This window comes from Anas acuta, chromosome 15, assembly GCF_963932015.1.
Source record: "Anas acuta chromosome 15, bAnaAcu1.1, whole genome shotgun sequence".
Taxonomy (NCBI): Eukaryota; Metazoa; Chordata; class Aves; order Anseriformes; family Anatidae; genus Anas; species Anas acuta.
This window is the reverse complement of record NC_088993.1, coordinates 13672986-13697964: the sequence shown is the minus strand read 5'-3', so window position 1 is coordinate 13697964 and position 24979 is coordinate 13672986. Positions and strand designations below refer to the sequence as shown.

Here is a 24979-nt window from a genome sequence, read left to right as displayed (position 1 = left end):
CCGCCGCCGCTTTTAAACCGCCCCCGGCCCACCCGGGGCGGGCCCGGCTCGGTACCGCCCCCACGCGTGGCCGTGGGGCGTGGGCAGCCCCTGCTCCTGCCCCTGTCCCTGCACGCCCCCTGCGCGCCCCCTGCGCGCCCCCTGTGCGCTCTGTGCGCACCCCTTGCGCACCCCATGCGCGCCCTTTGCGCACTCCATGCGCGCCCCTTGCGACCCCCATGCGCGCCCCCTGCTTGCCCTCGTGCTCGGGGGTCGCCTGTGCCACAGCCACGTCCCCCGTGTCCCCCCCCCGGGGTGCTCAGGGGGCTGCCCGCTGCTCCTGGCCCCCCACCGGGGTACCCCGGTGCCCGCACGCCGGCAGCCCCCGGCCCACCCGCACCCCTCGGCTGCTGGGGAAACTGGGGATGGGGAGAGGAGGGTCGGGTCCTGCCCTGCTTGGGCAGAGCTGGAGGAAATGCCAAGGGTGGCAGACCCCATCCCAGGTGTTAGGGAGCTGGTGGCGGCGGGCAGCCCCCGCAGGCTGAAAATAAATCCTATAGGGGTGTCCCCGGTGACTGCTAACCATGGTAACGACGCCTTGCAGAACGAGACGCTGTTTTCCCAGTCAGGCGGTGGGAAAAGTGGGAGCTGCGAGGGGAAATCGATTGGGAAGTGCTCCTGGATGTGCCACCAACCTGCTATTTTACTGACGCCAAATGCCAGGGTTTCTTTCCCCCCTTATCCTCGTCTCGCCAGGCAGGGAGCTCTCGGGGTTTTCTCTCCCACCGCATGCTGTGTCTGCTACAGGGAGGCGGATTTGGGTTTGGGCCTGGGCTGCTTGGTTATGCCATAATCAGGGGCTGCTGCATTTTTGGGCAGGGCCCTTGTCCAACTTGCATTTTTCCTGCTGTCACGTGCTCCATTCATCTCTGGCACCGCATAAACAATGCTCATAATACCAGGCAGGACGAAGCAGGGAGGCAGCTTCCTCGGGCAAGCCCCAGCGTTTGCCTTCTGCTGGGTTTGGGATCTGCATAACCCTGCTCAGCCCTCCAACCCTGGCCCCAGGCTGCGAGTGCCAGGAGAGGCTGTGGACGTGGGTTTGGTTTTGCATGGCACTGCCCACGTCTGGGGAGGGACCTGTCCTGCCAGAGAAGCCTCTGATAATAAAAGAAAAAAAAATAAAATAAAGCAGTTAGACCATACAAACACAGGAACCAAATCCCACAGTCGCCACTTCCCGCTATTGCTGCAGAGCCCGGCCTTCAAGCCTCAGCTTTCTTTCCCTCGGGCGCCTTTTGTCTCCAACCCGATGGCACAGCAACCGTGGCTCGAGAGGCAGCTGAAAAGCCCGACCGGCGAAACTCGGAGTGAAGAAAGAGCGCCTTTCTCCGCGAGCCAAAAGGGGAGGAAACGCACTTGTCCCCCGACCAGCTGCTCTCCCGCTCCCGCAGCCTCGGAGGTGGCCGGGGACACGTGCCGCAGCCAGATGTTGGGGTCCCGGCCGGCGCCACGGGGCCGGTGACAATGCGAGCTCTGTGTGCCCCGAGCGACGCGGCGGGGTCTGGAAGCCACCGTGCCACTGGCACACGGGTCCCCTGGGGCCACCCTAACCCCGTTCCCGAGGCCAGCGTGCAGTGGTGGTGGAGGAAAGCTTTCTTTCATCGGCATTGTCCCGCCACAACGTGGCTCCCCGGGGATCGGCTGTGTCCCCGCAGGCTTCCTCTGCAGGCGCCTGGCCTCCTGGCTCAGCCCTTGCCCGCCACGCGGATGTCTCCGGCCAGGCACCGTGCTGCTCGGGGAAAGGGGACGGGGTGATGGGGTGAGCGGTCCCCATGCCTGTCCCCGCTGGGTGGCACCTGCAGGGCTGGGAGCCGGAGGCTGCTGCAGGGAGGAAGCTCCCCGGGGTGTCCCGTGCCTGGTCTGTCAGCATTCAGCCCCTCTGCTGGGTACCAAGAGCCTCGCCCTAACTGGGGTGGCACCAGGGCTGGGAGAATTTGGGTGTCCCATACATACAAAGGAGCTGGCTGCACTCACCCCACACCAACCCAGGGCAGGGACTGGCGTGGGGCACCTCCCGTCCAGCCACACCGCGGGATTAGGTCGCTCTAAATTGGTTTAAACCTTCCACATTGCCCCCTGCACAGCCTGACCCCGGTGCTCTATAGGTGGTCCCTAAGAGACTCACAGCTTCTCAGGGCTGCCGAAACGGGTAAATAAATTCCCTGTAATAAAGCCTTCGGGTCATTGGGGAGAAACGCCGTGCCGGGGCTGCAGATTGCAGGATGATTTCCACGCCTCGTCGGACAGGGGTTAAAAGCTCTGTCAAACGCGGGCTTCATTGGGATCGCGGTGCTGTGTGTATTTAGTGGGGTTTGGCCCCGTGTGTTAGGGTATGCGATGGAGGAGGGCGGCTGGGGAGCCACAGTGCTGCCGCAAACGCCACCCTCCTCGCCCCCCCTGCTTTTTTTTTTTCTTTCTGGGATTTTGTGACAGCACAAAAGAGACTTTGCATCAATTACTGGTAGGAAGCCGGCAGCGCCCCGCGGCAGACTTCTGCGCTCCCCATCCTGGGCTTGGTTAACTTCCCATTGTGTGAGCGAGGGAACAGGGCAGCGCTATTCAGCCCCAGTGTGAGGCTTGGATTTTTTTTTTTCACGGCCTGGCATTTTCTATCCCCCTGGGACCACAAAACCTCCCTGCCCTTGCAGCACAGGGCCTGGCGGTGCCATCGGGGTGGCTGCGCAGAGCCCAGCACCCAGCCGTGCTGCGGGTGCTGTGGGTGCTGTGGGTGCCCGCCTGATGCTGAGCCAACCCCGTCCCCCTCGGTGGCTGTCCCCAGCTCCAGCTCCCACATTGGGACCTGGCTCAAACCCCACCTTCTCTCCCGAACCCCAAAACCCTCCGTGGGGCTGCGGGTCCCCTCAGAGCAGGGAGGGGGAGACGGAGCGATTCGTGCAGGGCGCGCTGGGATCCCACGGGGGCCGGGGGGCTATAGAAATGCAAAGCGTTATTATTTCCCTGGGCTGAAGCAGAGGCCTGAGAAAGGTTGAGCGAGAGAGGCAGCGAGCGGGGAACAGCGGGGGATTTAGCTCCTGAAAGGGAGCCGGGGAAAAAAGCGGGCGAAGAGCCTCATTGTGCGCCGGGCAGGGGGGGTCACGAGCGAGTTAAACTGGTTAATGTATTGGAGCAGCTTCCTCCGAGCCGCTGGGAGAAAGCAAAGCGCTGCAACAAAAGGCCGGGGGAGCATTCTTGTGGGGAAAGTGGGCTCTCTTTAAAAGGATTTGATTTCTTTTCTGTCAGTTGAATGGAATTTGGTGGTGACTCCTTCAGGTCTAAGAATTTCGGGCTTTGGTGGTGGCGGGAAGGGATGGTTGTGTGTGTGTCCCCCCCCCCTTTCGCTTGTCCCCATCCCACATTCTTCTCCTGGCGGGGCCATTTCCAAGCCCCCTGCCCCCCTGGATCACGGCCCCCATTGCTGGGGGGAGAGGGGCTGGGGGGACACCAGCGGCCCCATGGCCACGCTGCTCCTGAGAGAAAGGCGAGGGCACGGGGCAGCCTGCGGGGCCTGGTTTCTCATGGTCAGTGTTCAGCCAAAGAGTGGGGGATGCTGGAGGAAAGGGTTGGGTTGGGGTCCCTCTCGGGCTGGGACGTGAGGGCAGCTTTTCTTTGGGGAGAGAATTGTAAAAGCAAAGGTAAAAACAGGAGGGGAAGGGAGCCTGTGCTGAGGAGAGATGGATGGATGGATGGATGGACAGAGGGAGGCCCCAGCCGATGCCAGCGCGGGTGCCTCAGTTTCCCATGAGGTGCCTGTCCCCAGGGCAGGGGGAGAATGGGTTTGGTGTGCTGTGTGCATGGGGTGGGCAGAGTCCCACAGCTCCTTGGAGCTGAGAGGAGCTGGGCAGCTCCTGGCCCTTCAGCTCTGGCCTCTCATTCTTCCTAGCCCCCAGTTTTGTCACGTTCCTCTCCCGAGCTCTGAAAATGAGCCAGGAGCTGGTGTCAGGTTTGCAGATTGCCCCAGGGAAGAGGCAGGAGCCAGGTTTTGTACAGGGCGTGCCCAAGGCACCTGCCTTAATAACTCCCTAAACCTCCTGCTTTAAGGTTCACACGTGACGGACGGGGCACCAGCCTCCCCCTTGCTGCTCACAGCCACCAACCGCCCCACGTCCCCCAAATTTGCTGCCACAGAGGGAGTCAGAATTGCTCTGGCTCCCTGCCCCAAGCATCCCCATCCCCGCAGCTCCCCAGGGAGATCGGGGCAGCCCTGGAGCAGCGATAGCTCCCGCAGCCACCCGCGTGCATCCAGCACTGCTCATGTATGTGTCACCCCAGCTCGGTACGCTCCTGCCAAGGCTATTTCCAAACACTGCCTGCCCCCAGGGAGCTTGGCTTCTCTCTGGGCCATCACAGCTTCTTGGCTTCTCCCTCACCCTTAGGGTCTCCCGCTGCCAAGCCCTTTGCCAAAGGCGCACGGGGCAGCGTTTGTTCACCCACCACTTTCCCTGGCTTGCCTTGGTGGTCTCCAAAAGCCCCTTCCCCACGGCACCCCTGGGAAATGGCTTGCTCCTTTCCCACTCCCCCCTCGAAGGGGATTAAAAGCAGCAGTTCATTTTTCATGTGATGTTAGTTTAAATTGGAATTTCGCTGCTCTGGCTTCGGCCGGTTTCCGGGAGCCGAAGCCGAGAGGGTGGTATTAGCGCCGTGCGAGGCGGGGAGGAGGAGGAGGGAGGTGGGAGGTGGACGGGGGGGAGCGGGGGGACGCGCGGGGGTGAGGACGGGATTAAAACATCCCATTAGAATTTCTGTTTTTGGAAAGCTCACAAAAATGTTGACATGTAGCATGACTAACATAGTGCAAATGTCAGCCCGGCTCTGCGAACGGGGGCCCTCGCTCTCCTCCCAACACGCTGGCCCCCTTTTAAGGCAAAAACATACAATGAAAGGCACAATGGCTGGATTCCAGCGAGCAGCGCTAATTGTTCCTCGCTCACGTCGGGCTAATTGCTGCGCTGAAACCATTCGTGCCTGGCCTGGATCCCACGTGTTTTTACCATTTAATTGGGAGCTGGGACTGGGAATCGGGATGAGATAAAGGCAGGCAGAGGCTGAGCCAGTCTGGGTGCCCCAAGCCGGGGGGGGATGTGCTGCGTGTCCCCCAACTGAACAGTCCAGCCCCGTGCCAGCTCCGTGCAGGGCTCAGGCTCTGCAGAGGAGAGCTGGGATGCTCGGGGACCTGGTGAGCCCAACATGACGGAGAAACATCTCCAGCAGCAAACACGTGCAAGAAACGCCTTCGTCCAGCTGCTCGGGGGCTTCTCCAAGGGTGATGCACACAATAGGGTGTGCGCAGCTCATCACCCGGTGCCGTAATTAGAAGGTTTGTCCCCCTGCAGTGTGTGCAAAGCTTGGTCAGGGCCTGGAAAGGAGAACAATAGGAGGGCAGGAAATGCCTTTTAGTGGCTGCCTATTGTCTTCCACCTTCTGGGGGAACTGGAAGTTTAACTATAGTCTTCCTCTCTCAGGTATTCCTGTAGGGTTTCATCCTCGGAGGATGCGCCTGGACCACAGCATCGTCCTGGCTCAGGGCTCCATTGTGCTGAGGAATGTGCACGTGGTTTTCCCTTTAACAGCTCCTCTGAGACCCAGAAACACTGCAGGGTCCCAGCACAGCCCCTCTGGGGCAGAAGGGCTTGCTTGTGTCTCCCCCAAGCATCTCTGCTACCTCTCACCCCACGCTGCCAATAGGGGTGGGGGCACAGGGCTTAACGTTAGCACTTCTTCGCCTTTCTCCACATCCATCTTACAGCATGTTACTCATTCCACAGCACCTTCTGGGAAGCCTTCATGTAGGCTGTGAAGCTTCATAGGCAGAGAAAGACACTGTATATATATAAGGAACCACTTATTCTGACACCGAAGTGCAGCATCCTCGAGGGTGACCCTGGTGGAGCTGATGGAGTCTCTCCAAAACGGAGATCAACCATGAACAGATGTAGAAACTACTCAAGACAGGGAACCCAAAACATCCAAGGTTCCCCAACAAATCTGCAGGTATCTGTCTCAGCACAGCGAGGGTGATCTTCTCTTTGTGTTTCCATGAAAGCCCTGAGCGCACACCCACAGCCTGAGGACAAGGATGTTACCAACACCAGAATTAATAACAGCCATTAGTTCAGGAGAAAGGCTCCAGGTGGAAAGGACCGATACTTGAAAAAGAGAGGAAGAATTCTTCACAGATGCGAGTGGAATACTTGTAAGTCAATATTTGCTCCTGCGATATTGGCACACACAGAAACGATTTCCCAATGTGAATGCATTTCAGCCCAGCTGCTGCAGGATCGCCTTGTTCAGAAGCACTCAGATCCACCTCTTAAGCTTCATTAAAAATGCACTTTTTATAGCCTCTGGGGAGTTGAGAGCCTTTTATGACAAGCCCTTCTATCCCTTGAAATCCACCCATGCCATGGGATGGCCTTGTGGTAGCTAACCAAGAACAGATGATCCCTTTGGGAAGAGAATATTTTAAGCCCCAACACATAGACAGGCCAGAACAAAGCCATGTGTCAATAAGAAGAGCATTCAGAACATTTCTTCCCAGCTCAGTCAGTCCCAGAAACCCCCTCAGATGCTGTTCAGTCCAGGGCCAGCCCCCAGCCCCACAAACACTTCCATCTCCTGCCCTGTGCCAGCCTCACACAGGGATGCCCAGCGCCGGTCACTCACAGGGGGATTTGAGCAGGGCTGTTAAATCACTGTCCCATATGCGTGAGCCCAGTGGGAAGAACACAAGCAGAGGAAGAAAAGATGCTCCTGACACCCAGAACCTTGCTTCAGACCCGGATTTATTTGCACGAAATATATGGCTGGGAAATGATAGTGCAGAAAATTATACATCTGCACACCCCCGTCACCTGGGGGAAAGTGAGGCCAGTGGCCATCATCAGGACCTGGTAGCAAAAAGCGAGGAAACTCCTTAGTGCTGTTCCCCAAGGCTTTCCCTCAGAAAGGTTCACATCAGGAAGGGTGGAGGCAATGCATTTTGTACTCTCGGACGGGACGAGGCGTCCTTGCCAAAGCGATCGCTCCTCTGGCTGCTGCAGGGCAGCCTCTGTCCTGTCCCTCTGAGTGTCCCCTTTATTCTCCAACCTCAAAGGGCTGCACCTGAAGAAGACAGGGACATTTCTTTGGGGTTTGTCTCAGGCGCTGTCCAGAGAATTAGCTGCCATCCCTGTTTGGGAACAGCATCCTGGTGTGGGTTATCATCTCTGGTGGACAAAAGACTTTAGCCAAGAATCGTTCTCCTGGGTTTTACAGAATAATTCAGCTTTTATTCTGGAGCAAGCAGGGAGCCCATGTGCTGAGCAGGGAGCAGCCCGAGGGCTGGCCATGTACAATCTGTCATTCCCCCCAAGCTCAAACTTGGTCAAATGCAAAAGGGGAAAGCCCAGGGAAGAGCAAGACCTGCTTTTCCTTGTTTCCCAGCTAGATCCCAGTCTCTGGGGGATGAGATGCTGCCACAGGCAGGTTTTCCTCAGGACCGTGCTCCTGGTGCATCCCCAGAGATATGGATCAGAAACACATGGGGAAAGGGAAGCTCAGCACCCGAGATGCTCGCCATCATGCTCTCCCCTTGCACTGCGTGCCCGTCCCGTCTCTTTTTGGTTTAAGCTCCTGACATCTCAATCCCCGGGTTTGACCGAGTGCGTGGCTGTCAGCTCTGCCCACCCTAATCCGCTCACGGGGCTCCTCTGCAAGCTCTCAGGAGCAACGCAGGCGGCTTCTCCTTGTTCACATCGAGGAGATTCATGAGCTGGTTTCACATTTGTTTTTCTTTCAAACTTGAGGCTTTGCAGATATTAAAATATAATCCAGGAAGAATTTGCTTTGTGAGGGAACAGTGTGGGATCACCGAGGGGAGAGGGGTCATGGGGGAGCTCAGGGAGGTGGGGGAGCAAAGGGATTTTCATTTCCCCTCTGCGTCCCATTGGGATCGAGGCCCTTACCTCCCTGCAAGCCAAGCGTGGCCAGTATGGGACTGGTTAGAGGCTTCGGGAGACTCCAGGCTCTGCCAAGCAGGGAATTACTGCTTGCAGCAGGGATTTTAGACATTGACCATGGTGAGGACAGGAGCAAAACCCTCTGCAGGTGGTAAGAGCTGGAGAAGGTGGCTGGGACCATGGAGAAATGGGCAACAAGGAGAGGAGAAAACATTTCTCCTAGTATTGAGTAGTTGCTTTGGGTTAGAAACAAAACAAACAGGCAAACAAACAGAAAACAATCAAATAAACAAGCAAAACATAGGAAAAAAAATGTATAATTTGTGTTATAGGTAAACAGAGGAACTGGCCAGGCAGGACAGGAAGGCAGGGCCCCGTCAGAGCCCCGTGCCGAGCGGGGAGATAAACAAGAATTCAAGAAATGAGAAGAGAGTCTTAAGGTGATTGCTCAACGTGTGAGGAAATACGGGGCAAAAGTCAGATATCAGGGAGAGGAAGCTGGAAAAGGGCAGGCTGATCCGAGCAATGAGGTCAGCGCTGCAAAAATAGTGCGGGGAAGCTTCCTGGAGGCAGTGAGCTGGAGGAGCACATGCGGCCCTGCTGCTCCGCCTGCCTCACAGGCACAGGTGGCAAGGGATTACCAGCCCGAAATTGGGCTCAGCCCTTTCATCTCCAGTGATTTCCGTCCATGGAGAACCCCTCAGCTAAGCCCCCTGCTCTGCAGCACCTGCAGCTGCTCTTTATTTCCAAGGGAGCACTCCCAGGCTGACACAGCGCCACTGGGGACAACACTGGAGTTGCCCTAGCTGAGGATCTTGCCCCCAAAAAATGAGAAATGCACAGCCACATCCTCTTGAAACAGCTATTTTTCTTGAGTGAGTGTTGGAGCTGGCCCTGGCTCGCTTCAGAGCCGGCACAAGACAGCCAGCCTGCCCTCCCGGCGTGGGTCTGCTCTCCTGCTCTGTTGTGTGCTGAGCCCATCTGTCCTGGAGCACCAAAATATTTGGGCTCCCGATGTGCCAAGGGTCTTGAGGCTTATTTTGAGTTCATCTCAGTGTGGCGGGTTTGATGGAGTCTGCCTTTCTGGTCTGGGCACAGGCAGTGGGATGTTCATACCAATCTTGCTCTGAGACTAACCGTGTCCATAAATCTCTGGGCAAAGCCAAGAGCCTTGTGTTTTGTTGCTCCGTGCTGTCCCTTTGGCCCTTTGAACCCCCAGTGCCCTCACAAGCATGGAAACCTCAATCGATGTCCTATCAAAAGGAGCAGAATAAATCTCCTTATCTGATGGGACAAGGTCACACTCCCTGTGTGGCCGTTTGGCAACAGAAGGGGCTGCTCCTGAGTTGTCTTCTCTGTGCAGGAAGTCTTCCATCAGCTCTTGCAACATGTGAGACTCCATTCATCTCCAAAATGCAGCTTCAGCACTTGGCCCTGCTGCTGCTCGTTCAGGGGGGTCACTCCTCTCACTGGAGGATTTCCCTTTATGGCCCACCCTACCAATCCATCCTGCTCCACCACCGAAGGGGACACCGTGAAATTTTGCCTCCAGCCTTGCCCCCAGGGTCTCATTACTGCACAGGACCACTGGATCCCTCTGTGTCCTCTCTGCTCTGTAGGCTGGCCGAGGAGAGGACAGGTGTCCCTTCCCTGCACACCTTTCAGTCCAGGACCACACATCCCAAACCCAGCTTTCACTTTTCCACTTTCTTTGAGATATTTATTTCAGTCACTGATAGAAAGGGGGATCCTTACAGGAGGAGGCAATGAATTACAGTGCCTTTTAACATGGTTGGATTTGTTTCTCTAGGTCATTTTCCTCCTGTTCCTGCCGCTCTGCCTCCTTCCATCCTCCCAGTGATGCATTATAAGGTTGCACCAAAGCCTGACCACCATCCCGCTGGCACACTCAGCTGGACACACGCTCCCTTCAAGGGACAAACGGACATGCTGTGAGAAGAAGAAACCATGCGTGGGCTCCAGGAAGGAGGGGGCTGAAGAGGACTTGACTTCACCGCCAGCAGGGAGGGCAGATAAGGATGGAAAACCAGATTGCATCCAGCTCACACCATTCAGTCCGTGGGGAAGAGGCTGCAGCAGCTGTGCGTGAAGGGGCTGCTCAAGAGGCCACCAAACACATCCAAGAGCAGGGCCCCTTTTCTGCCTGTCACCCTATAGCCATGACCCAGTTTCCCCATGGCATTTCTCGACCGCGGGCTTTTTCCTTTTTGTCTCCTCGCTCGCCGTTCCCCTCCCTCCCCTCCAGCACCGGCATTTGATATTTACTCTTAGGCCGGGAGGGACAGAGGAGGCTTTTCCTTGTGTTGCCCCTGCATTGTTCCCTGCTGGTATTTGGGAACAAGTGTGACATTCAGGGGAGCCGCAGCGGACAAAGCCTGCCTGGAGGTAATCGTACCGCAGGCGGCCGTATCGGGTATCCGCGGATGCAGGGCATCCGAGAGCTTTTGACTGTGGCTTTTTTAGGAAGAGCTTTCTCAGCCCGGTATCTCTCAGATTAGGTTTTGTCCCCAGAGGAGCCTGTTGTCTCTCCTTTGTCCCGCAGCTGTGGGAACCCGCGGCAGGGCTTGGGCCGGGAGCTGTAGGACAATGCCGAAAGGCACCGGCGCTCCCGACCGGCCCGCCGGGCGGCTTGTCCCGTGGTCCGGAGGGACCTGGTGCCGACAGCTGCTCGCCGGCGCTGGCTCTTCTGTACTCAGACATCCGTGAAAGAGCAGGTATGGATGGAAGCCCTGTGCCCTTGGCAAGCATCCCCTGAGCATGAGCATGGAGATGGAGAGGGTGAGACACACACACATTGAGGGACGGATGGTGATCACCATATATAAGTGGGGGTGGGGCGGAGGATGCATCCCCTCATCCCTGGCTCTGACACAGCAAGAACCCTAAAAACTCAGTGAGAAATGGGGAAATGCAGGAGAAGGCACAGGGCTGTCTTGTTTTCTCCCCCATGCCCTTTAGCACTGCCATGCACAGAGCACCCACAACCCCTCACGAAGCTGGGGGACACCTGCCTGCCGGGTACGCAGGAAGGACATCAGTCCTCAGGCTGTGCTGCAGCCCCAGCTTGTGTGCCAGGTGTCCCTTTTGGGAACATCCAGCCCCTTCCAGCATCGGCATGGCCTGGCTGCTGCATGCCCCTGCCCGTCCCAGTTGGGATGACATCAAGAGCACTGACAAGTCGAAGGAGCCTGCAGCGCCTCTCCTTCCCAAAGAAATCAGCAGCCTTCCCGGCCCCGATCCCATTAAACTGCCTGATTTACTGCAGATGCTAACTGTGCTGAGTCCGTGTGAAGCCACTTGTGGCTCCTCGCTGCTGAGGAGCTGCGTAACCCCGGTGAAGCCTCGCTGATAGAAAGCAGCCTGCGACGCATCCCTTATCTCCAGCCTTCCCGCGCTGACTGATCGGTTCCTCTCCCCTCTCTTTTCTGAGTCTCTGCTCTGGATTCATGCAGACTTTTCATCACTTCTGAAATCCTGGCCCAATAAAACATTAAAGCACTTGAGCGTGAATGGGACTGTTTACTTGCTTAAACCTAAACACGGGATGTAGTTGGATCAAGACCTTTCTCTTCCTGCCCAGGGCTTCCTCTGAATGCCTCGGTGTCCTGGCTCCTCTCCTCGGCATCATCTGTGGTTTCTCTCCGCTGCAGCACACTGTCACAGAGAATTTGCAGTTTCCCATTTGTGACACGCTGGTTTTGCCTAAGGTGACAAACGACCTCCTCCCTTCGCGATAAACCCATTTACTCATCCCAGGCTGCTTCTGCGGCTTCGTCACGGCCTGCCCTCGGAGAGGAGGCTTTCATTTCTGCTCCGCATCTGCGCTGCAGCTGCTTGCCATCGACTTTCCCCCGTCGTCTTTAGCGCCCTGCTACCCGCTTCCTATCGCACTTGGGCTCGTTGCGTTGCCTTTTATTATTCTCAGTTCTCTCAACCAAGAAGGCTCCTTGGTATGGGTTCTGGGAAGAGCAACGCTCTGCCCGGGTGCCCTCGGTGGGTTGGTGTGGGCCAGCACGCCGAGTTTGGGAGGAATTGTGCATGTGAGCATTTTGGGGACAACAGGGCAAGCAGGTGGGAGACACTAGGGGCGTCTGTGCCATCCAGGATGGCTCTCCAGGAAGGGACCAGGACCTCCGGGCGTGCCTCCATCTGGGGAGGGATGTTTTTGGATGAGCAGAGAGGTCTGTGCCGCAGCTGGGGAGCACGACAGCGAGGCTGGCACGAGGCCGGCCTCCCCCCGAGGCCGCCTCCCGCGGCTTGTGCAAGCGTGCGGCCTGTCGGACGTGGCCCAGGCCAAGGTGTCTGGGAGCGGGTCCAGGCTTCTGCGAGCCAGGCCGGCTGCCGAACGCACACACACATCCTCCACGCGAGGAAAAAGATGTCCTAGCGGGGACAGGCAGCGCGCGATGGGCAGGTCCCTGGATGGAGCCACTTCCCTCCAGAACATCTGGAAAACCGCTCCCGTCCTCTGGTAAACAGGCTTCCAGAGGAAGATCCGTACGAGCGTTGTCCTCCCTTTGGGACGCGGTGGAGCCAAGGTAGGAAAATCCAGAGGGATGGGAGGATGTAGGCTCTCCGAGAATAACTTACAGCTGTCCTGGAAGCTGGGAGACCTGGAGGGCTGAGGAACGTGCTGGTAACGCTGCAGATGTCATCAGTTCTCTTTATTCCTGGCAAAGGAATGGGGGAAGATGGTTTCCATGGGATGTTGGGGATAATGGAGGCCCATCTGAAGGCCCAGACAAGCTCAGCCATTCTTCCCACCTCCGTGGGCACAGACAGGTCTTCAGGCTAGGCTCGAGACAAATCCTTGAGGAGCTGGCAAAGCCAATCCTCTCCCCCTGCACAGAGAAGTCTCAGGACCCTCCAGCAATGCAGCATCTGTAAAAATCACAGTAAAATAAAAATCACTGTAAAGTAAAAGTCACTGTAAAATAAAAATCATGGTATAATAAAAACAACTATAGAATATGAGGACGGGTCATTGCTTTAAGAGTCTGGCAAGAGGTGTCATGGTATGAAGTCCCCTAATGAAGGGCAAAACCGATCCTAGAAAAGGACCTCACATCCTCCACCCTGGTGCAGAAATTTGGAAGAGGAAGGGGCTGCTTCAGAGCGGCAGTGAGAAAGTGCTGCAGTGCTCAGAGAGCACAGGGATGTTTTGCCTGAATCTCTGGTAACAATAATTATGTCACAGCTGCTCAGGAGACGGCCCAGAGCTATTTTGCTGGAGATTGCAATCCCAGATATGGATAAATCAGGAAGCTCGAGTCTCTCTGCAGAGAGGGGTTAGCAAGGGGGCTATTCTCCAGCACGGATGGAGGTGGAGCCTGGCATGCCCCAGCTGGAGGTGACATGGGAAGAGAGAGGCACCTTGGCTCCCTCCAGCCCCCTGTTATCAGGGGACTCAGGACAGGGCAGGGACACAAGGCTGATTGCAAAATGCTCCAAGCTCCAATGATAAAAGTCACACCTGGTACGACGGAGAGAAAATGACCCAGAGGCACAATTCATGCCATGGTCCTGCTCCAGCATCATGCTCCAGCCTTGCCCAGCAGCCCCAGGCAGGGAAACCTCCAGCACAGCACGAGGAGGATCCTCTTAGGAAACCCAGGAGCCTGCTGAGTTCAGCTCTGCTTACAGCACTGAACCATCACATCGTAAATCTTTTTTTGTGGCATCCTTGGCAAGGGTGCTCTCCACACAACATCTTGCTCAGCCCCATGGTGAGTGTGGCGGCTGGTTTTGGGGTGGATCTCCCCAGTATGGACACAGGCAGCCCCACAGCAGCCTGCAGGGCATGCCTGGACCTTGTGAGCCCAGCACTGGGGCTCTGGGTGAAGGGGTCAGCCCTGAGCTCTGGAGGCTTTAAAAAAATCACCTACAGGAGCTTGTTTAGGCTGAGAACTCCTGAGAAATCCCAGGGACCTCTCCTCTCTCTCTCCCCCTCCCCGTGGGACTCAGCGCTGCCTCCTGCGAAATCTCCGAGTGACAAAAGGCTCCTCGGGCTCAGCATCAGCCCCAGCCCCACCGCCCAGGCCGGGGACAGAGGACAGGACCATCTGCTCCGGGGCAAATGAGCCCCGTGGCCAGATGCTCCGCTTCTGTAAAAGCCTTGGAGCCAGTTCATGGGAACAGCTTCGCTCTCCCCCGCTCCCTCCTCCCGCTCCCATTAACCTCTTTACTGCCGCTGATGCGTTCGCAGCAATAGCCGAAGGAGGAGGAGGAGGTGGCGGCGTGCTGGGAGCTGGCCTGACACCATGGTGTGAAGTTTGCCATCCTGCCTTCCCCGCGCCGTGGCCGCGGGCCTGGGGAGCCCCTGCCCGGCGGGGGGCCACGGGCAGCACGGGAGCGGGCGCGGAGGCGCCGCAGGGGTGGCAGGAGGAGGTGGCAGGATTGACGCTGCCTTTGGGAAATGGCCCCGCGGGGGATCCTGCTCCAGCCCATTCCCACGGGCTGCCCCAGCAGCAGTCCCCGGGGCCTTTCCCAAGGTTTGCCTTGATGATGGAGTGAGCCCGCAGCAGCAGGATGGCCCGTTGGCTGCAAAACCCCTCCACAGCAGGGAATAACCATCCAGAGACACCTCCTGTCCTTCTACACTCACCAGTCCCAGCTTTTGGGTGTCCTCACCCCCACCATGGGGCACAGCTTCTTTTCTTCCCAGCCCTGGCATCCACCAACACCAGCCCTGATGGTCCCCATCACTGGGGGAGCGGTGCTGTGGCTGCTAAGGAGGGAGAAGAGCACACAACAACTTGCATCAAACCACAGGGTTTTAGGGGAACAGGGACCCAGAACTCCCCATCGTGCCCCTCGTTGTGAAGAACCCACATAGCCTCTCTATTGCCCCTATTCAGTGGCAGAAAGGGGGTACCAGTGCCATCTGGCAGGGTGCCCCCATGTAGCACCCGGTTCTGGGGACCCGGAGCAGGGACACACTGCCCATGTGCTGCTCAGTACTGTAAAGCCCACGGGGCAGCAGGGTGGCAGATTGGACCCCAGCTGGACCCAAACCTCCCACAATCACCGTGTGATGCAGCCTCCACCACAGCATCTGCCTTTCCCCTCCTTTCCCACCCCTCTAACCTCATTTCCAGTGACCCAGCCCACCAAGGGTTAATGCCACCAGCTCGGCTGGGCTGTCCCCAGCTTGGGGACACACACACGCACACACAAACACCCCAACCACATCACAGGTGGGATGCGAGCTTGCGAGGCACAGTGGCCTGCTGGAAAAGACCTTGACTATTGAACCCTGAAAAATCTCCCCCTTTCTGGCAGAGCCTCCCTCGCCCTGGTTCCCACAGGGCTCCGCACCCCCGGAGGGTCACACGCCGCGCGCCCGGCGCGGTGGGAATCCGATTAGCCACCATCCCAGGCCCTGGGATTGGGCAAAACGCGGGCGAGAGAAGGGCCCCGCGCCCTGGAAAAAGCTTTCCCACACTCCGTCCCCCCTTGCGCCGGCGACGGCGGAGGAAATGGTCCATATCTAAATGTGTCCTGATAGCCACGCTAATCTGGGGCTGGGTGCGCGGCGTGGGGCGGGCGGGCTGGCAGGGCACATGGCCCGCGTTCAGCTCGCACAAAGGGATGCTTTCACCCGCTGTCCTGCTCCCGTTTCGCCTGCTGGAGTGGAAAAGCAGAGGGGGAAAAAGGGAAAAAAGGGACGGCACCCGGGTGCATGGGGTCCTCTCCGCCGGGAGGCACCGCACGGGCAGGGCAGTGGGGTGCCATGGAAATGGGCAAAAAGCAGCTTCTGAGCAGAAAAGGGGTGTTTTGTGGTGGTTGCATTGCAAACTCCATCCTCAGTCCATAGGGATGCTCTGTGGGATGGGATTTCTCCGCTCACTCCACACCAAAAAAAAAAAAAAAAAGTATCAAGAGGAAAAATGTCAATCAGACACCAAAAAGAGTCGGCTCAGCTCGACCTGAAACATCCCTGCCGCCAAGCCCACAATGATCTGTTCCCTTTTGGGGTCTTTTGCACCTTTTGAACTCTTCTCCTTTTGACACAGAGCGCTGTTCAAATAGGAAAAGTTATTTTGAAATGAAGAAGCCATAAATGTTTTGTTTTGAAAAGTGTTGAAACAAGATGTTTCGACATCTTCCAAATGATTTCCCTCACTCATTTTGGCTGAAGCCCTGCATTTGCATTTGACCTGAATTTGCACATTGTTGGTTCCCCACAAAAGGGCACATTTTTTGTGAACTCAATCCTGTTCACCAGCTCTGGGGCCAAGCTTCTGTAAGCAGAAGTTTTCACAATGACGGACTAAGGGGCTGGTCTGGATAAAGGTGAAGATCCTCTTAAAACATGCCTCTTAGCCCCACAGAGTTCCTCTTTCCTCTTCCCCCTTTTTCTGCACTGTCTCTTCTCTTTTTTGCCTCCACACTTTGACCAGCCTTTCACCTAAGCCTCTTTCTTCTGCAAACTGCTTTTTTTGGATGCATGTAGTGAACAAACGCTGCTGCCAGGATGGCAACTCACATTCTTGGAGCTGATTCCCCAGCCCCAGAGAGCCCAGAAAAGTGTAAAGCCCAGCTCCAGCATGGGGTAAACTCCCCTTGGGGACCACCCTGGGCCACCAGAGAACGCGTCCAGTGCTGGGTAAAGGAAAATTTCCACCTGGGAAGGAAATGCCCAAACCTCAACCCCACGCCCCAAGCCTCGAGGGACACCTGGGTTCGGGTGTGAGGCACATTGTGGGGCTGCCGGATGAGAGCATCCCTCGCCTGCTCTCCCGTCAGTTCACATCAGCAGCAAAGTCCCCACCCTTGCTCCAAGCCCCATCAGGCAGCTCCCCATCCCCTCCCTGCCACCACGGGGTGACTTTCCCCACCTCACCAGGGCCCGGCTCCACGCTGGGTGAGAAAATCCCAACATCTGGAGCTGGGAAAGCACTGACCTTCCCCATTTCCACTGCAAAAGAGAGGGAGCGAGGGGAGGCAGCCCTTGTGTGCCTGGCAAATCCTCCGCCATCCTCTTTCTGGGCCCTGTTGAAATGTGCCTGTTTTAACTTGTCTGCATGTCTCACTGGGGAGATGGACTGGAAAACACCAGGCGGATCCAAGCAGCTCGCTCCACAGGGAAAGCTTTCAGCACATAATAGTCTTGGGCTTGTTTGATGCCTGGTGCAAGATGCAGTTGAATAAAAACATGTAGAAGGAGCTTGAATAGTAAAGGGCATCTCAAGAAACAAGCGGCCTTTTCTTCCCTCGCCCGCTGCAGAAGCTGCCCTGGAGCTGCTGTGTGTGCGGGGCGAGGGGCTGGCTCCCGTTTAATCTCAGGATGAAGGCTGCCACTAGAAATGAAAGTAAATATCTAATTCCTCCAATTCTTCCCCTGTTTCTATGGGGACCATGATTGAATTAACCACAACTCCGATGCCCTGCACGCCACAAGGCTGCCCGGGTTAATACTACGGGCATCTCTGTGTGTGTCACTCCCAGGAACACTTCTTGGTTTTAGTCCCAGAGCTTGCCAAAAGCCCTCGAAGGACACGTGGTGCAACACGGCATCATTGGCACACAAACCATGCCCACGTTTCCCACACGGGACGGACTGGGAGAGCAGGAGCTACCAAAACTGCATTCCTTGCCACGCAGACTGGGTGGAAAACTCATACATTGGGAATTTCCAGAGAAGAAAGGGGAGAGAACAATCCTACTAATTCTTTCTGGGGCTTCCCTTGGAAAGCCCACGGAGACAGAACTGGTGCAATCCCAAATACTTCTGCCTTGTGCACCACGGCTTGGTGGGTGGTGGCAGGGCTTGTGCGGGGAGCATCTGCACTCCTATGCGAGGCGGGCTCCTCGCTGCATGCAAAATTTACCCAAATTTACCCAAACTCCTCATCTGCAAGCACCCAGAGCTGCATAGGGACTGTGGGGAGACCCGTGGCAGGGAGCTGGCCCAGGCGCAGGAAATCCAGCTGTCAGGGCTCCAGCGTGCGCGCCCGTCCCTGCCCTGCGGCACCTTTTTCTGGTGTGCGTTCATGTTTCAGACGGCGCTGATCCTGCCGGCCAGCCCCTACCTGCCAGCATCTGTCAGACACCGCAGCAAAGAGTAGCCCCAAGGCACGAACAGCCCGCCACGGGGGCCGCACCTACATCCACCTCCGTGATGCAACGCCTTGCTGCGCAGCTGCTCGCCTTGCTGCCAACAGCCCCCGCGGCTCCGCCGGAGAACGGGGCTCCGAGCTCGCCTCCGAAATAGGAGCCTGGCACCTGCCCAGCTGTGTGCTCAGCCCCGGCTTTGAAAGAGGGATCTCAGTAAAAGCCAGCAAAAACCTTCTGCCCTGGGGAGAGGCAGCAGGGCGAGGAGCATCTCTCGTGGCACAGCACAGGGTGTCCTTCTGGGGATGGGCTGCAGTGTGGGCACCTAGGTGTCAGGATTTGTTCCCTGAGAGGACCTCAGTGCATCACCAGGGCCAGCTGTACAGGGCTGTGTGCTCCCAGGGATTACAAATTATTGGCTTTTCTCTCTACTTGGACTTTTGCCTCAATTCACTGCCTGTAAGCAGTGCCTCAACAGGGCTTTAAGGAGCATCAGGACCTCCAGGCTGTGCCTCATCCCTTGTGCATGTCACACACCGTGGTCACCAAGAGGCTTCATTTGAGCCTCCTGAGTGAGGAAGACAAAAAGGACGTGACCCTTCAGGGGATCTGCTGGGTGTTGGGGACCTGCCTTCTTCTAAAGGCTGGATACGAAATGAGAAGCTCAGGGGACAAGGCTTGACCTGGTCAGACAGGGGCAGGAGGGATGGGCGATACCAAAGACTCATCCCCATGGCCCCACAGCTGCTGGCAGGGAGAAGTGGACACCCCAGCTCGGGTGCTGGGTTGGGGACAGCCACCCTGGCTACTTCATGGGGACCCCAAGGGGACGCGGTGGGAGGCTGAGCTGCATCCTGGTCACACAGCCTGCTGTCACTCAGCGTCACCACGGGGCTGTAAGCACCACATCAGCCATTCTGCTGCTTTGTGCTGCGTGCGAGAGCAGCTGCCAGCTGCCAAATAAAAGGACGGCCCCAATCAGGGTCAGATTTTACCATCCGGGTCCTGACGAGAGCTGGTGTGGGATGGCTGTGCTGCTCTGCTGCCAACGGAGCCCAGAGGGGCTGCACTGCTGTTACTGCTCACATACCTGGGAGCAGCATCAAAACCACCACAGAAAACCAAAATACTTGCTCAAGGACATGGGACACACGGACCCCGAAGGACATCTTTGGGGGCCAGCAGAGGAAGAGCCATCTGGCAGCCCCGAGTGTCTTGACCTCGTCTGGAAGGACTCACCTCTCCGGCTCATCTGGAGGGTTTATTTGTCCCTGGGTGCTTCCCATTGGAAAATGCAGACCCTCATTCCCATTCCTGAGCTCCCCAGGGAGCTGGAGGATTCCTTTGCTGTTTTTACAGTTTGCGTCGCTTCCCCTCTCCCTGTTTTCCTTTTCCTCTTATCCGTGACACGAAGCTTAACCAAACCCAGCGGAGGGGAGAGGAGAGGGGGGACAAAGCCCTGTCTCTGACTCCCTGCTCCCACACAATCTCTGGGCACAGAGGCACGTTTTTGGGAGCCCCACAGGGTGCGGTGGGGCAGAGAGCCAGGGCACTGCCCTGCGGGTCAGGAGGGCTGGCTGTGTGCCTCCCAGCCCTGTTCTTCACCTTTTCCATGGGACTTCCCCATCCCCTCATCTGGGCTCTGAGCAGGAACCCCTGGCTCTAAGGAGTGTTTTTTTCTGGGATGGTTTGGCTTGTGCAGGAGATATCAATAAATGGGGTTTCTGCCCTCTCTGCTGTCTCAGGTAAGATATAAAGATAGCAAGAGGGGTTATTGCCAAAGAAACCCACCAGCTGCTCTCAGAGAGCTGCAGCTTGGTGGTTCTGAAGCACGTTCGCAGCCTGGCCAGGCTGCCTGCCTGCTGCACCTTGCCTGGAAGCTGGCACCCTCTTGGCTCACATGATGGGAATTTAGCTGCGGATCTCCAAAGCCCAGGATAGCTTTAAAAAGCTGTTTAGCCAGGGGCTGCAATCGTGACTCTGATCCCTGTGGGACACAGAGAACCAGGTGTCTGCTCAGGCTGGGCCTGGCACGCAGCAATGCTGCTGGTTTTGGGACAGGTACGGGTGAGGCTGGCACGGAGACACCGCACAGCTCACATGTACCCAGTGCCTCTACTGAGGCCTGGGGACAAAGGGGACAGCTCTCTTGGGAACAGCCCCGGCTCAAGGGCCATAAATCACAGGCAGTGGGAACAACAAAGGCACTCGTTGGATGGGGTGGGGGCAAGAGGCATCGCTCAGGGCCGCCTGGATTTATGGCACCCTCTGGCTCCTTTAGCAATGGACGCATTCGACATAGGACTCAAAGCAACAGCCTTAGAGAGGAAGATAAAAGGCTGGGGGAAAAGAAAGGATCATCTTTTTTTCTTCTCTTTCTTTTTTTTTTTTTTAAATCAGCAGAGGGAAAGGAGGAACCATGGCAACGCCACCTCCTCGGGCAGGCGGCGGAGGCCCCACGCTCACCATCCTGCCCTGCTCGCACGGTCCAGCACCCGAGCACCGTGCACCCACCACCCATCCTGCCTGACCTGTTGGCAGGAGAAACCCTTCCCGAGGATGGGATCAGCCACAGCTTTGGCTCCCTGGAGCACTGCAGGAGGAAGCAGAAAGGGAAGGCAGGAGGAGGGCGACCCTGTTAACAAACCTCGGCTAAACAAGCTGCCGGGGGCTCCAGAGCAGAGCCCGATGCCCTCATTGATATTGAAATCAGGTGCAATCCATCACGGGGGAACAGGGCCCTTTCAGGGTTGGCTGAAAAGAGCCACTCTCAAAGGGAGGGGGAAAAACTTGTCCAGGGGAAGGGCGAACCAAAGCGTGGCAGGTGTGGTATGGAGAGGGATGCTGTCGGCGCCGGGCTGTGATTCATTGCCGAGCGGCGCCGTGCCATCACGGGGAGGGTGCAGAGTCCCCGAGTCCCCGCTGGAGGAGTTGGAGTGACCCAGCTGATGTTGGGACAGGAGGTGGCCATGGTGCAGCCACAGGGGGCCCGAGCTCCTTCCGGCTGTGCATGAGTGAAAACCCAGCTCTGCACTCTCACCCGTGGGTGCTGCGGATCCTGGAGGCTGGAGAGCAAAACGCTGCCAGGCAAAGCCCCAGGAGGTGTCCTTAAACCATTCCAGTCGGCATCACCGAGCCGGCTTCCCTGGGGCATCCCCACGCAGCGACACAGCCCAGACTACAAATGCCCTTGAACTCAAGGTGCTCGCCCGTCTGTAGATCACACTCAGTGTTAGAAAAATAAAGAAAACACAACACAAAGTGAAACTACTGTTGGTTTCCTCAGTCTCAAACCAACTTTCCACCCAGCTCGAGGGCCACCTCTGGTTTCTGTAGATCTCAGAGTGCCAGGAACTGGTTCCTGCTGGGGCTGCCTCAAACCAGCACTGGTGGGAGGAGAAGGGACCCGTGCATCGCAGATGGGACCGGGCCCTGAGCTCCCCCAAACCTCCCCTTTTTCTGCTGCTGCAGATGCAGCGTGGGCTCGAAAGGCAGCCCCACAGGGTGCTGCCTTTCCACGTATGTGGGGGGGTCAGCCCGGAGTCAGCCCTCCCCAGCCGGTGTTGTTAAAGCCGAGCGATGCCAAATCTGTCCCCGCGTCCCAGCGCTCAGCCTTTGGCCCCGGCTCCCCGCACCTGGACACAATCACGGAGCCATCCGGGGAATGGGAAAAAGCCATCACGATGCACTTCACCACCAGCTGCTGTTTATTTACCCGGGGTCCTTCCTACCCAGCACAGACCGAGGAGGGGGGATGAGGCTCTTCCCACCAGCTCTGGGGATGATGTGGGGCACGGGGAATGCTCCGGTGGCTGGGGGGAGCTGTGGAAGGACCACGGCAGGTTTGAACTTTCCCAGCACAGCGCAGCAGCCCGGGGGAAGCCCACATCTGTGTGCGGGGAGCCGGGCCAGCACCGGTGCCTGCGGGGGCGGGCAGGGAGGAAGCAAGCTGTGGGGCTGCAGCCCCACGCTACCCCGCGGAGGCGGGGGGCGTTTGCAAAAATTGCATTCTTCTCTGCTTTTCTTCCCTCGACTTTTTTTTTTTTTCTTCCCCCAGAAGAAAGCCATACAAGCTCTGGAGTTAATTAAGCAACGGACAGAAAGGCTGGGATGTGCTGGCTGCAGCTATGAAAGCAATTCTGCTCTGAGGGGAAAACAATTTGGCTTCTCAAAGGCTGCCCCTTGCGCGGTGCCACACTCTGCATCAGCCCTGGGTCAGACCCAGGGGCTGGGGGGGCTGTTCTGCACCCCACAGGACACCCCCCCCATGCTCCCCCATGCCTGGGGCTGATGGGGGGAGTGGGGCTGAGCTCGGCTCCAGCACTGCTGCGGGGTTTTGCCATGCAGCAGATGCCAGGACTCTGCCAGCTCCTTGCCAAGAGGACTTGGCTGTGTCACGCTGCCACTTCGTGCCTTTTGCCTGCTGTGTATAAACTCTGAAGAGTTTTTTTGTCAGAGCAGCTATATACAGTGCCCTGCACCACGGAGCACTAGTGAGCCTTGCTGTACTCCCACTGAAAACTTAAAACAGTGAACCAAGTGGCACATGAGATAGCAGCCCCCAAGGGAATCCCCTCCTGTAGCCTTGGGGTTAAGGGATTTGTCTGAGGACCCAGGCTCTGGCACCCCAAAGCAGTCGGGCATCCCTCGCAGGAAGGAACAGCATCCCAGGCTGCATCTGTGCCATTGTGCTCGGCTCAATGATGGGAAGAGGAGTGAAGGGGAGAATTAAATTTGCACCCTGATCCGGGAGATTAGTTTCCCCTTATTGTTGTAGGAATAATTAAAAATCGTTGGCTGCATTGTTCCTCCTCACCTCCTCATAAACCCACTCACTGTATTCACCTCCCCAACCTCCTCCTGGTAATTACACATCGCAGTGTGGTTTTATGGCCCTGCACCTTCACTGTGAACACAGGCTCCTCCACCGTGCCACCCTGCCTTGCCACTCCACCACTTGCTTGGACAGAGGGAGAGGGGTCACCAAGGAGCAATGTGGGGCAGGGACAGACACCCACGTTACCCTAAATGACCGAGAGGCAGGTATCAAGGGGACGGAGCCACCTCCACATGATGCTTTCCCAGGCTTATCATGTCATCAGCTTAATAACCAGATGCTTTATTCCCTAAAACTTGCTCCACTGCCCAGCTGACACGTAAGACATATAGCTTTGCTGTGCATCACTTTGACTCTATGGCGCCGTGCATCACTTTGCCTCCACGTCACCTTCACGGCCCTATAAATACTCTGGGAGAAAACCACAGAGAAAGCCACCTTGCTCTGCAGCCAGCTCCATCCCCAGCCTTGCAGCTGCCCCACACACTCGGCAGAGCCCAGAAGCCCATTTCCCAGTGGGACAAGCCCGGGACAGGCACACTTCAGCCCTGGGGACCGACGGCGTGATCCTAATAGGAAGCCCGAGATGAAGGCTGCCAGCCCAGCCAGCCTTTTGGGCCGCTTTGCACAAACACAGGGCCCTGGGCTGCTCAGGGCTCACAGGCAGTGACTGGTGGCAGTTTAACAGGTTAACAAGGTAACAGGTCACCAAGACCCCACAGCTGCCATCTGCCACTGCAACCTGCGGGTCCCCCCAGGGACAGGGCATGCTGCGCAGGGGGGACCCCGACAGGACAGGGATGGAGAGATGGGGATCGGGATACAGCGTATTCTGGCAGAATAAATGTGAAAATAAACCTCGCCAGGCTTATTTTTAGCCCTGCTGTTGATGCTGGGACTATTTAGAGGCTGGCTGACACTGCAGTCTGGGGCTCTGCGACGAGCCCCAGTTATCTTCTGTTTTGTCCCGGGATCATAAAACTTGGTGGGAGAGAGAGGATCTTTTCTGTGCATTGGTCAAGGACCCCATGCTTAGGATGCCTGAGCCCTTTGGTGTAGCAAACAGTAAATAGAACTAGTGATTCGTCAAGAATTTACTTTCTGATACGAGCTGTCCAGCTGTGGAAACGGGGAGAAGGAAATCCAGAGGGAGGAGGCTGCCCGGGCATGGGCTTGGGACAGTTTGAGGTGACTCACCAGATGACAAGGCAGAGGTTAGAAGGCTTTTCCAGATCCACATGGCCAGTGTTAGTGAAAAACAGCCTTTGTGGAAATGAAATGAGAGTCAAGGAGGAAAAGGAGGTGTCAGGGTCTTGCCACGGAGGTGCTGGACATGCAGATGGGGTGGCTGGGTTTGAGTGGTGATGGGAAACCCAAGAAACCCTGCGTGCTCCCACGAATGGAGGGGACATTTCCCTTCCATTCTCACAGGGCACAAGCAGCCCCAGCACAAGCCCCAGCTTTACAGAGCGGGGTCAGAGGAGAGGGACCTGGCAGCACAGTGATGCACAGCAAAGCTGGGCTCTCACATGTCAGGCCGTGCAGCGAAGCAAGTTTTAGGGAAACTAACCCAAACCATTTTTTAATGGCTTTAAACCTTCTCTGTAAGAAGGTTTGACAGGGTGAACACATGCAGACCCATAAATAAGCCGTAATAGCTGAAGCCCCATTGTGTAGGAAATGGCTCGCAGCACACCACAGCTACTCAGAGCTAACAATGCGAGGAAAGTCACTGCGCACATTTTTTATCCTTTGACACAAAGTGCAGCTGCAGGAATACCTCATGCATGATTTTAATAAAAGGCAATCATGTTCCCTCTGCTCCACGCAGTTGAGAACGAACCCGTGGAGATAACGGGCCCAGGCTCACAGTGATAAACATGTCAAGATAATTAAAATTATGTCTTTCTTCTAACAGAAGGGGCAAGATCCTCATCTGCTGTAGGCTGATGTAGCTGCGTACAGTCACTGCTGCTTGCCCCACTGAGCCCACAGCAATGAAATGGGAGCCAGCAACCAGGCTCTGTGAAGGCAGCGTGGTCAGAGAGGTCGCTCTTTGGTTGCGCGTGCCAAATTCTCATCTTTCCCC

General features: G+C 56.9%; 1 long non-coding RNA gene across 1 annotated transcript; it reads right to left on the bottom strand.

Annotated features, from left to right (window-relative positions):
• Positions 1 to 4138: 4138 nt before the first annotated feature.
• LOC137864877 (uncharacterized) lies at positions 4139 to 20711 on the bottom strand. The gene is made up of 3 exons (XR_011101671.1): positions 20585 to 20711; positions 14602 to 14724; positions 4139 to 12667 (listed from the first exon to the last, which is right to left on the bottom strand). It is a non-coding gene; the product is annotated as an uncharacterized lncRNA (long non-coding RNA).
• Between the last annotated feature and the right edge of the window lie 4268 nt (positions 20712 to 24979).